The following is a 13,096-nucleotide window of genomic DNA, read 5'->3' on the forward strand; positions in this document are numbered from 1 at the left end:
CCAGGGAGAAATAATGGATAAACTGCTTTGTAATTTTTCTATTAGGACGACAGAGTGTTATTTTCGAGCTTGGAAAAAATGTGCCACCAATGAAGAAGTTGCGGACGAACTTGCTGCACTATTAGAAGAAAGTGTTAAAGAAGATGTTATTTTTCAATAGTGGCTTACTATGGATCGATGTAACTTGGAGAACATTATGAAACCTGCAGACGAGTTTGCCACGTACTTCGTAGATAAAATTGATAAGTTAATCACTCATGACTTTATTTGTAAAGAACAGTCTTTATTTCTAAGGAACAAAAAAGATTCTGTAAAAGAAGATGAATTAACTGTAATTTGCGATTTCTCTGAGAACTATTCATTTATTCTTCAGAACGCTGCCCAGGGTTACCATTGGAATAACGCTCAGGTAAATATTCACCCTTTTGTGGTTTATTATATGAAGGACAGTAAAATAGAAAATGTTAGTTTTATAATAATATCAGAGGTATTGGCTCATGATACAATAGCAGTTATATATATTTTGATAAGTTCTTTAGTGGGAATGACACTGATGAAGACTGCACATTGTAGTCGAAATACGTATCTGTCATGGATACCAAAATGTATTAAGTGGAATTAAAGGAAGATGCTGTTTTTGTTCATCGCAACCGACTCGTTCCTGAGATTGAAAGTGGTAGTCCTGCGATCCACCCAGTCTGCGCTCAGACTCAACAGATTACTGGCATGCCTCCCTCAAATTCTTCTTCTCAACTTCGTATCTTCTATCAAAATGTCCGTGGACTCCGAACGAAGATCGATGCCTTCTATCTCGCTGCGGCAGATTCGGAGTATGATGTGATAGTTCTAACCGAGACGTGGCTCGACACTTGCATTCTATCAACTCAGCTATTTGGTGGATCATTCACTGTTTTTCGGACTGATCGCAATCCACTGAACAGTAGAAAGCTGCGCGGCGGTGGAGTTTTGATTGCAGTGTCTACCAGATTGTGCTGCTGTGTCGACCCAGCTCCAGTTAGTGATGCTTTGGAACAGCTGTGGGTAAAAATCAAATTGCAAACGTGTTCAGTCAGTATTGGAGTATTATATCTACCACCTGATCGTAGAGATGATCTGTCCCTCATTCAGCTTCATAGCGATTCTGTTAGTTCAGTAATATCATGCTTGAAACCTCATGATTTTGCGCTTCAGTTCGGTGACTACAATCACCCCAACATGCATTGGACTGCTTCAGAGGATGGCGGACTTCATATAGATTCCAGTATATCCCGTTTTTCAACTTCGGATGGTGCTCTATATGATGCCTTTTGTTTCAATGGTCTGACGCAAATCAACTCTGTGAAAAATGCCAGTTCTCGTACTCTTGACTTAGTACTGGTGAACGATACAGCACTACCTAACTGCAGCATTTCTTAAGCGGTTGAATCTCTTGTAGAACTCGACACTGCACATCCCGCTATTGAGGTTGCCGTTTCTTTGCCGTCACCAGTGAGATTTGATCAGCCACACGAGAACCCGCAATTTGATTTCCGCCGTGTCAACTATGACTTGATGAGTGAAGCATTTTCTGTGATTGATTGGCAATTTTTGGATGACGAACGAGATCTGGATGACATCGTTGAGTCGTTCAACTCTGAGATACGTCGTGTTATCGAAGCTCACGTGCCACTTCAGCGTCCTACTCTGAAACCTCCATGGACAAACAATCGGCTTCGTAGATTGAAGCGCCGTCGACGTACTGCTCTTCGGAAATTCAAACGTAATCGATCACAACACCTGAAACGTCGTTTTGTTCTGGCCAGCAATAAATACACTAGCTTTAACCGCGAAATGTATGCTCGTTATATAGACCGTACGCAGAGAAATCTACGCCTGCATCCCAAACGTTTCTGGTCATTTGTTCGGTCGAAGCGTAAGGAAAATGGGTTACCTTCGTCTATGTATCTCGGTGCCCGCTCTGCTAGCACAGATGCCCACAAGTGTGAGCTGTTTGCTGATCACTTCAAGAGTGCCTTCTCGGACATGTCGATTTCGTCCTCGCATCTAAATGCAGCCATCCATGACACACCATCAGATAGGCTCGACTTTGGAATTTTCCAAATCACTGAGGAGCACGTACAAAAAGCGATACGTAAACTTAAACATTCTGCGTCATACGGTTCGGATGGTATTCCTGCATGCATTCTTAAGAATTGCTCAAGTGTCTTATTGATGCCGCTAGTGAAATTGTTTAATATTTCATTACAGCGAATGACATTCCCATCCGCGTGGAAGACTTCGGTCATGATTCCTATTCACAAAAAGGGGGACAAGTGTGATATTTCCAATTACCGCGGGATAACGTCGTTGAATGCTTGCTCCAAACTCTTTGAGATAATCGTGAACGATGCCTTGTTCGAAGCTAGCAAGAATTACATCTCTAGTGCCCAGCATGGATTTTTTCGAAAAAGATCTGTGACAACGAACCTCACTCAATTCACTTCATTGTGCATTCGATCGATGGACGCTGGCATGCAAGTAGATGCTATATACACTGATTTCAAAGCTGCATTCGACCGAGTGAACCATGCTATTCTGCTTCGAAAACTCGAGAAATTTGGAGTATCCGTCGCCTTTGTTCGTTGGTTCGAATCATACCTGTCAGGACGGTCTATGAAAGTTAAATTAGGCTCCTCACATTCAACCGCCTTCCCGATTGTATCCGGAGTTCCACAAGGGAGCAACCTAGGCCCCCTATTGTTTTCGCTTTTCATTAATGATGCATCGTTTGTTTTACCATCTGGAAATCGTGTTTTCTACGCCGATGATGTTAAGATTTACATGGTAATCACATGCATCGAGGACTGTGCCTACCTGCAGAGTTTGTTGGAGTCATTTGAGGATTGGAGCAAACGGAACTTACTGGAACTGTGTGTAACGAAATGCAACACTATTTCGTTTTCCAGAAAACGTCATCCGATCATCTTCCACTATCGTCTTGCTGGTCATGATCTAGAACGGCTGAATCAGGTTAGAGACCTTTGTGTGATATTGGACTCTGAACTTAACCTCCGGACACATTATGCTGATGTGATTTCAAAAGCGAATAGGCAGCTTGGATTTATCTATAAACTTGCCGATGGATTCCGTGACCCTCTGTGTCTGAAATCACTGTACTGCGCCTTGGTTCGCTCGATCCTTGAATCTGCTGTAATAGTTTGGTGTCCGTACAGCAGTATATGGGTTGACCGTATAGAATCGGTTCAAAGAAAATTTGTGCGCCTAGCTCTTCGTTATCTACCTTGGCGTGAACATCTAAATCTACCTCCCTACGAACATCGATGCATGCTGTTAGGAATTGAAACACTGGAGAAACGAAGGTCTGACATGCAAGCGGTTTTTGTCGCCAAAGTATTAACTAGTGAGGTGGATGCACCTGCCATTCTTGCCGATATCAACGTTTATGTACCTGAACGCCCCCTTCGTCGGCGTAACTTCCTGCATTTGGCATCCCGCAACAGTCGATACGGGCAACACGACCCAATACGGTTCATGGCCTCTCGCTTCAATGATGTATCTGAGCTTTTCGACTTTGAAGCTTCTGCAGCTACTTTTCAACGCCGCCTAAGTAATCGATTGTAAAGCTGTTATGTGCATGGATTGATTATGAGCAGGTGAGTGACTGTCCATCCCCTGATGACTGTATGAATTGTGCTACCTGTTTTCATTTTTGTTTCCGGTTGCTTTCGACCCTTCCACGAGGACTTGACAATCAATGACGATGCTGCACTGTTGCTGACACACTTTTATGACACTGACCGCATTTTAACGTTTTTAATTTACACTGTAGTAATTATTGTATTTTGCATTGTTTTTGCTGTGAACTGTGTAATTGTTAATGTTTAGTTTCTGTTTCTATGTACTTAATTTAAGAAAAGAAACAGGGTTTTTATGCCAATTTGAGTTCACCATGACTCAATTTGGCTTTTCCCTGTCCAACTTCATTAAGACAACCTTGTCAGATGGAGGAATACAAATAAACAAATAAACAAATAAACAAATAACCCTTTTTGCTGTTTTATTTAAGCATTCCGCTAACAACCCAATTTCATTACTTTATTATGATGGCTACCAACCCTTTGGGATTTTCCTTATTAGAGAGTTGTATAGATTTTTCTCCTTTAGTTTACTTAAGGGGGGAGTACACTTTGATTTTTCAAAAAAATGCATTTTTTTTGGCTTAACATGTTTCTTGTGATGTATACTTTAATTTAGAAAAGACTTCAAGTCTGCCAGAATATTCTTTACCGCTTTACGAAGCGATTTCCTAAAACATGTACCGGCGCGCTGAGAGAGCATTTTTATCTTTAAACGCGTTTATCTCGAAACGGGGTTTTTCACACTGGCGTGGGAAATAACTCTAACCAGTTATCATCAAATTTGGATATCGCCTAGGTTTTCTTGTTCAGAATTAAATTCTGCTTAGAAATGGACTTTTTTTTTCCTAAGGCCACAATTTTGAAAAACTTAATTTAAAAAACACGGAATACGTATTTCTAACCCAAATTTCATTACTAATCAGGATTTTTGTTCGATTTATGTTCCAGGATCACATGGAAAGGAGTATTTTCCCACGTCGTTTTCCGACTTCCGCGCGACCTGGTGCGCCGGCCACGGGGAGACGCCAATCGAGTTCAAAAAATACAAATTGTAGTTCGAAGGATGACTAATAAATGGGTTATAACAATATAACAGGGAGGGCAAGAGTGTCTTATTGCTTAAAAAAATTAACGAAAATGCCTTACGACTTTCGAAGTGTACTACCCCCTTAAATCTTTGGTTTTTATTAGTTAGGTAGGTTCCGATTCAACACATTGTAGTTTCATTTTTATACCTGTGATCTTGACTTTTTACCTAGGAGATGAGTACTTAAGGGGGTTAGATTTTGATAAGTTCTTTAGTGGGAATGACACTGATGAAGACTGCAACATTGTAATCGAAATACGTATCTGTCATGGATACCAAAATTTACTAAGCGGAATTAAATATAACTTTTTTTTTGCTGTTTTATTTAAGCATTCCGCTAAAAACCTTATTTCTATACTTCAAAACATTCCGACTTTTAAAAATATTGTATTTTTGAGAAATTTTAAATTTTAAACATTTTTATCTTCAGTGTAGGAATAACATTTTTAATTTTAAGGTATTTTATTATGCAAGCTCATTTATTTATCTACAAATCATTTTTGGCAATATTTTTGTAGGACTTGACATTATTGAGTTATAATTTTTTGAAGAAAGTATTAATTTAAAAAAAAAGTTCCGCCCTTTTTAAATGTTGGTCTATTGTTTAAAAAAAAAGTATGGAAAGTTGCTTAAGTAGACAAAATCTACACACCCACAAAGTTTCATTGAAATCTGAGAGGGTGCTGCCAATTCCTTTTTCGAGTTAGCGTGAAATTCGTCATTTATCCATATTCCCATGTTCGCATCGTGCTCTCTTGCCGTGCGGATCTATTTGCTTTTTGCTGAAGGAAGTGTTACTAGGGTAGAGAATTACTTCGGTCTTATCGCTTATTTTAGGCCTATCGAGCAGAAAACTTCAAATAAATCCATGATTTCAGAGTTAACAAGTTAATTATGCGCTTGGTACGATACGGTGCGCTCCGACCGAAGCAATTTTTATCTTCATCCGATGTGAATTCATTGGCGTTTCAATGCGTTAGGCCGAGTTTGGCGTCCAGAAGCAGTGTTACACTTTTGACAATATCTCAACGATTGGTTTCTCTTTATCAAATCTTACGGTACATACGGAAAGGTAAATAAATTGGGAAGCCATCAGTAATAATAACATTCCGTTTGGTGCTAAACTGCGCCAGATTAAGAAAGACTAAGTGCGGGTTGTGCTTAATAGGTTAGTTAACCCTACTACCTAAAGCTACAATAAATTTAAACAGCACTTTTCAGTGCTCAACCTGTTAAATTTCTACCTTGTTCGACTCTTATTCCTCTTCGATCCTTGTTTGGGCCCTACCCGAAGTAATCCTTCTTGGATATCGGGTTGGAAAATTCCTCTTAGATCCTTCAGATTCTTAAAGTAATCGGCTTCGAAGTCGATTTGAATAAAAAAAAAATACTACCACCATGGCGCCTAAGCGCAAAAGAGAAGGGCAATCTCTTGATCCCTTTGTGATGAAATTAATTTGAGCAATCAATTTTATTTTCTCACGGAAGATGAGAATGATCCATCATCCAGAAAAAAAATCTAGTAAACTTTCCCGGCTTAATGCCAAGAAGGAAAAGATTCCCCTGTTGTGATAGCCACTTCCGATTTCCATGCTTTTCGCACGGAACTTTTGAACTTCGTGAAAGTTAAGTTTTCACTACAAATTGGACGTCGGGGTGAATGTCGTGTATTGGCTGAAACCTTGGACGGATTTAAATGTGTTCTCAAGTATCTTACTGAGAAGCAGCACAATTTTTTACTTACGACACCAAAATTGAACGTGTGTTCAAAGTTGCCATGGAGCAATTCTCTACAGATTGACGAAATTTTTAATTTTTTTTTAATTTGTCGGCTCCGATTTTGATGAAAATTTGCACAGTTGTTCTTTTTTAGTAAAGATGCCAATTTGTGTTATCAGTTCTTCAAATTGAATCACGACTACTTTTCTAACAGGGCCTGTGTAAAAATAGTACTAATGAGTTAAAAAATTTATATTGCTGAAACGCTTTGTTCAATTAATTTGGTGTCTTGAGCAAAGTTGTAGATATTATTTTGGCAATAATGTTAAAAATATACACTGTAAAAAAATTCGTTTGTTTCAATGAAAAAAATATATTTCTTATTAAAAAAAAAAATTCTCATAAAGTACATGATGAAAATGATGAAAAATGAAAAATGATTTTTTGAAAATTTCACGATTTTTACATTTACATTAAAAACACATGTTTTTCAACCGTGTATATTTTTTCAAGAATTGCATTTTAATTTTGCACAACTTTCTCGAAGACACCAATGCAATCAAGCAAGCCGTTTTTGCAATATAGATATGTTTATTTCATTAGTGTTTTTCTACACAGGCCCTATTGAAAAGTTAGGATTCATTACATCTGATACCATGAAAAGGTATCGTTACTAACAAAACTAAAAAATTCATTTGATGAATATTGAGCTAGAACTAAATAAAAGTGAAATGATGCTCAAACTAGCGATTAATTTTCTTTTTTATTCATTGTCTTCAATTTTGCATAGTTGTATCAGTGATCTTAACGGTAATAAGTCAAATACTCAACACTGTAGTAGTGAACACCAAAAACATCTGTCTGTACCTAATGTAGAAATTGTACCTATCGATCTGATACTTAAATGAGTTTGAATGGTGAAAACAAGCATTTGATCACAAAGATTGCTTTTTACCGCATACATCTTAAAAAGTTATCATAGGAAATAAGTGTAAAACCATTTGGTTAAAAGGTAAGCATAACCTTCAGTTGTATTTCAATGAAATCATTTTTAAAGATTATTATTTTTAATTTTTTTAATACAGGAAGCAACATGAGTGAACGAGCATGTTTTATCAGGTGCATTCGGCCGTTCGAGGAAGTCAAGTGCTCGAAAGAGCTGAGGAATATTTCGAATATTACCATCCAGAAATTAAAATCGATTGGATATTCTGAAGCATCAGGATTGAATACTGGTTTTCGCATTTGCACGTCCTGTCGTCTTCGTATTGATAAACAAGCTCTTTTCATCTCAAACGAGGAACAGCATGTTGCCGGAAGCTCAAAGATGCCAACTACAGTGATAGTACCTGTCGTACCGAGCTGTGAAAGCCTTACAACTGTACTATCAATGACATCAGTTACTTCAGTTCAATCGTACCAAGAATTTACTCAACCAGTCAACATCGAGATATTCAACCGAGGCATTGCAGGAATCCAGGTATCACCGATAGACGTGGGAAAACTCAACTACATCCACTACTCCGAAAAGAAGCACCGTGAAATCAACGAAGGTATTAGAAAGAATCTTTTCAACTTCGAGCCTGAGGCTGACGAAGTGAATGAACTCAAAGAAGTTTTAGAAAACATGAAGGAAAAGTTTTCCAATGCATCCACCGCAAGAAGTGAAAAATTATTAATTTTATCGTTATTGCCTTATTCATGGTCAACACAAAAAGTTATGGATCAATTTAATGCTAGTAGATATATTGCAACAGAGGCTAAGTTGATAAAGGAAGGTCATTCGTCAAAAACCGCAAAATATGGCACAGTGATGAAACAAAATTGGCAGTCATAAATTTTTTTTGAAGATGATGATATAAGCCGGGCAATGCCTGGTCAAAAAGATTATGTGTCTGTGCAGAAAGAAGGAAAACGACAAGCCATTCAAAAAAGATTACTAATGATGACTTTGAGAGAAGCTTATAAACGATTCAATGAAATTCACTACAATGTAAAAATTGGATTCTCTTCATTTGCAAAACTCCGCCCTAAGCAATTTAAACTTTTAACCAGCTCTGGAACCCACAATGTTTGCGTGTGCACAACGCATGAAAACATCAATCTAATTTTATACAGTTTGAAAAAACTTAACCATTTAAATGATGTAAAAACGTTCACTGACAGCCTACTTTGTGAAAACAAGACAACATATTGCTATCTACGGTGTTGTGAAGATTGTCCAGACTCCTCCGCATTAGAAAACATTTTATTAAAACAATTAGAGGAAAAATGCATTGATCAGCTTTCATTTGAACAGTGGGTTACCACGGATAGATGTGATTTAGAAACTATTGTAAAGCCTGCAGACGAGTTTGTTTCATTTTTCTGCTTGAAATTGACAAGTTTGATACCACATGATTTCATAAAAACACAGCAATCTAATTTTTTGAAAACTACACGAAATAATTTGCAAGAAGGTGAATTTTTAGTTACTTGCGATTTTTCCGAAAACTACAGCTTTGTGTTACAGGATGAAGTTCAGTCTCATCACTGGAATGTCCAACAAGCTACCATTCATCCATTTGTTATATATTTTAGAGAAAATATGCAAGTTAAACATTTAAGTTTTATTATAATTTCTGAAGAGTTAAGGCATGAATCAGTGGCTGTTAACTTATTTATTTCTAAAATGATAAGTCTTTTACGCATTAACCAAAGTAAAAATATCAACAAGATTTATTTTATGTCCGATGTAGCCGCGTCACAGTACAAGAACCGGAAAATTTTGCTAGCCTTTGTAAATTTAAATCAAAGTATGGAATTGAAGCCGAATGGCATTTCTTTGCAACATCACATGGGAAAGGTCCTTGTGACGCTATTGGAGGTACAATAAAACGTATGGCTACTATAGCAAGTTTGGCCAAAGAACGTGAACATCCAATAAAAAATGCAAGAGAGCTTTATAATTGGGCAAATAATCGAAAAGAAGAAGAATTAACAAAATTATCATTTAGTTTTGCCACAACAGAGGAATACGAATGTATGGCTTCACACCTCAACGAGCAATATAATAATGCAAAAATAATTCAAGGAACTCAAAAGTTTCATTCTTTCATTCCTGTATCAGAAAATAAAATTAAAGCCAAACGATACTCAAACTGTAATGATAATGATGCCAAAATATTCGATGTATTTAAGAAGTTATGTAAATAAAAATAGAAAGTAAGTGTATTACAATGAAAATAAATTATGTATCATTTGTCCATAAGGTTTTCGAATAAAAGAAAAGTAAAAAAGAGCAGATAAATGTATTTTGTGGATTTCCTCCATGAAAGGACTGCCAAGTGGTGAATTCCTGCATCAGATACTAGATTAATTGGCAAAATTACTTGAAGGTGTCCCACTCCAAGTAATCAAAATGAAAATGAAATCCTGTCCTGGCGATTCGCGCAACGGGATTTCTAAAGATTTATATTTAGTTCACTTCAAGTCTAGTTTAAATAAACAACCTTAAGGCCTTGGAAAAAGCTAGCCTTATGCTCCATGTCAGAGTGAAGTGGGAAATTTCCGAAACCTCACCCAGTGCCGTAAGTGCCGGGGATGGGGTCTAGGAACTAAAAAATTGCTAGATGCCAGCTAAATGCATGAATTGTGGTGATTTCTCTCACGCAAAGGACGACTGTCCTGTAAACGAAGATCCTAAGAAATTTAAATGTTCAAATAGTGGTGAAAACCACAAATCCAATTTTTTGGAATGTAAGACTCGACCAGGTACAAATTACTCTGCTGGTAACAACGGTCAGCAAGGAACAAATTCTACATTCGTACTCGTAGGTTCAAATATTATCCCAGCTTCAAATTTTTCATCTATACCTACTCCCCTGCTAACAATGTTCAGCGAGTAAATGGAGCTACCTATGCTGATATTGCAAAGAGTAGAAATCAAAATAATAGCCAACGTAATTCTAATGGAAAATTTGAAAATTTTGACTTACGAAGCATTACTGCTCCTAAAATGGATTTTTTACAGAAATCATTAATTGAAATGATTACTAATATACTTAAATCTAACTCCATGTTTTATACTATTCAAACTGGAGTAAAATTTGCGAAAATATTATCATGACTTTGAAATTCAGTAATGGATTTTAAATCATTAAATATTTTAAATTGGAATGCTCGATCTCTTAAACAAGAAGACGAGCTATTTAATTTTTGGCTGCACAATTAATCATCAATAAAAAAAGCGAAATGGGCAATAAAAAAAAATCTCAAATTGGCCACTAAATACTACAGGGGTGCACCAATAAACAAAAAAAGTTGCAATAGAAATGAAGAAAAAGGCAATAAACAAATAAAAAGCTTCTTTTAATAATTTGAATGTGAGCGGTGAAAATGGAAAAAGGGCAACAGTAAATAAAATACGCTCAATTAAATAAGGATGAATCTCCACTATATTAGGAAATTTGAGCACTAAATAACTCACCTACGTCACCTGCAGTTGAACATATTTTCCCATAGAAGTGGCAAAATGAGCAATGTCATATTGAATAACCGCGATAAATAAATCTAAAATGTCCCACACAAAGCGCACAGTTATCACTGTTTAAATCCAAATATGCTGTAAAATCGTGATAATTTCCCCAAAGAGAAAATGAAAATATCTTTTAAAAACTGAAAAAGTTCCAGAAACCAGGAGATAAATGTATGCTTGAACATGAGGATGAACCATCGTAAAATATGAATCATTCTAAAAGAAAAGAAAATAATTCATGCAGGAAAGTAAAAATGAGCAATTAAAATCGAACACTGCGCAATATAAAATAATAAAAAAATTCCAATGATATTCAGGAAATATTCCTTTAAATTGAAAGTTTATGAGCCAATAACCCAGATCAATTTTAATATGGTATTTTCAAGACAGCGATAAGTAATGATACTGTGTCTCGGCTAACAAAGGCGATGTCGATAAAGAAGATTAACGAATGTGGGTCTCATTGAAAAAGGTACCATTAAACAAAATCAAAAGAGCACTAAAAACAGCTGTTTGAGCAATATATACGTCACAAAAGAGCACTAGAAAATGCCGTTTGAGCAATAGACAATAAAGACACAAAAAGCACAATGAATGACCCAGGCAAAATTTCAAAAATGCTCAACAAAAAATAAGAAATGAGCAAGAAACGTATAAAATTAGCACTTTGAAAAAATCAGTCCGCATCGTGCTCTCTTGCCGTGCGGATCTATTTGCTTTTTGCTGAAGGAAGTGTTACTACTACCTAAAGCTACAACAAATTTAAACAGCACTTTTCAGTGCTCAACCTGTAAAAAAATTTTCTACCTTGTTCAACTCTTATTCCTCTTCGATCCTTGTTTGGACCCTACCCGAGGTAATCCTTCTTGGATATCGATTTGGAAAATTCCTCTTCGATCCTTCAGATTCTTATAGTAATCTGCTTGGAAGTCGATTTGGATAAAAATTTACTGCCGCCATGGCGCCTAAACGCAAAAGAAAGGGGCAAACTCTTGACTCCCCTTCTGATGAAATTAATTTGAGTAATCAATTTGATTTGCTCACGGATGATGAGAATGATCCATCATCCAAGAAAAATTCTAGTAAACTTTCCCGGCTTAATGCCAAGAAGGAAAAGATTCCCCCTATTGTGATAACCACTACCGATTTCCATGCTCTTCGCATGGAACTTTTGAATATCGTGAAAGTTAAGTTTTCACTACAAATTGGACGTCGGGGTGAATGCCGTGTATTGGCTGAAACCTTGGACGGATTTAAATGTCTTCTCAAGTATCTTACTGAGAAGAAGCACAAATTTTTTACTTACGACACCAAAACTGAACGTGTGTTCAAGGTTGTCATGAAAGGACTGCCCAGTGGTGAATCCCTGGATCAGATCAAAGATGAACTGGCAAAATTACTTGGAGTTGTGCCACTCCAAGTAATCAAAATGAAAATGAAATCCCGTCCTGGCGATTCGCGCAACGGGATTTCTAATGATTTTTATTTAGTTCACTTCAAGTCTAGTGAACTAAACAACCTTAAGGCCTTAGAAAAAGCTAGCCTTATGCTCCATGTCCGAGTGAAGTGGGAACACTTCAGGAAGACTGGAGGAAATTTCCAAAACCTCACCCAGTGCCGTAAGTGCCAGGGATGGGGTCACGGAACTAAAAATTGCTACATGCCAGCTAAATGCATGAATTGTGGTGATTCCTCTCACGCAAAGGACGACTGTCCTGTGAAGGAAGATCCTAAGAAATTTAAATGTTCAAATTGTGGTGAAAACCACAAATCCAATTTTTGGGAATGTAAGACTCGCAAAGCGATCCTATAATCTCGTTCTAGCCGTCAGGTAGGAAACGCTCCACGTTTCCGACCAGGTACAAATTCTTCTGCTGTTAACAACGGTCAGCGAGGAACAAATTCTACATTCGTACCCGTAGGTACAAATATCTCCCCTGCTTCAAATGTTTCATCTGTACCTACTCCCCTCGCTGCTAACAATGTTCAGCGAGTTAATGGAGCTACCTATGCTGCTATTGCAGCGGGTAGAAATCAAAATACTAACCAACGTTCTAACGGAAATTTTGACAATTTTGACTTAGGAAGCATTACTGCCCTGCCCCCAAAATGGAATTTTTACAGAATTCATTAATT

This window comes from Ochlerotatus camptorhynchus, unplaced genomic scaffold (genome assembly GCF_037179485.1).
Source record: "Ochlerotatus camptorhynchus isolate MF236.1 unplaced genomic scaffold, CSIRO-AGI_Acam_v1.1 ptg000535l, whole genome shotgun sequence".
In the NCBI taxonomy this organism is placed as follows: domain Eukaryota; kingdom Metazoa; phylum Arthropoda; class Insecta; order Diptera; family Culicidae; genus Ochlerotatus; species Ochlerotatus camptorhynchus.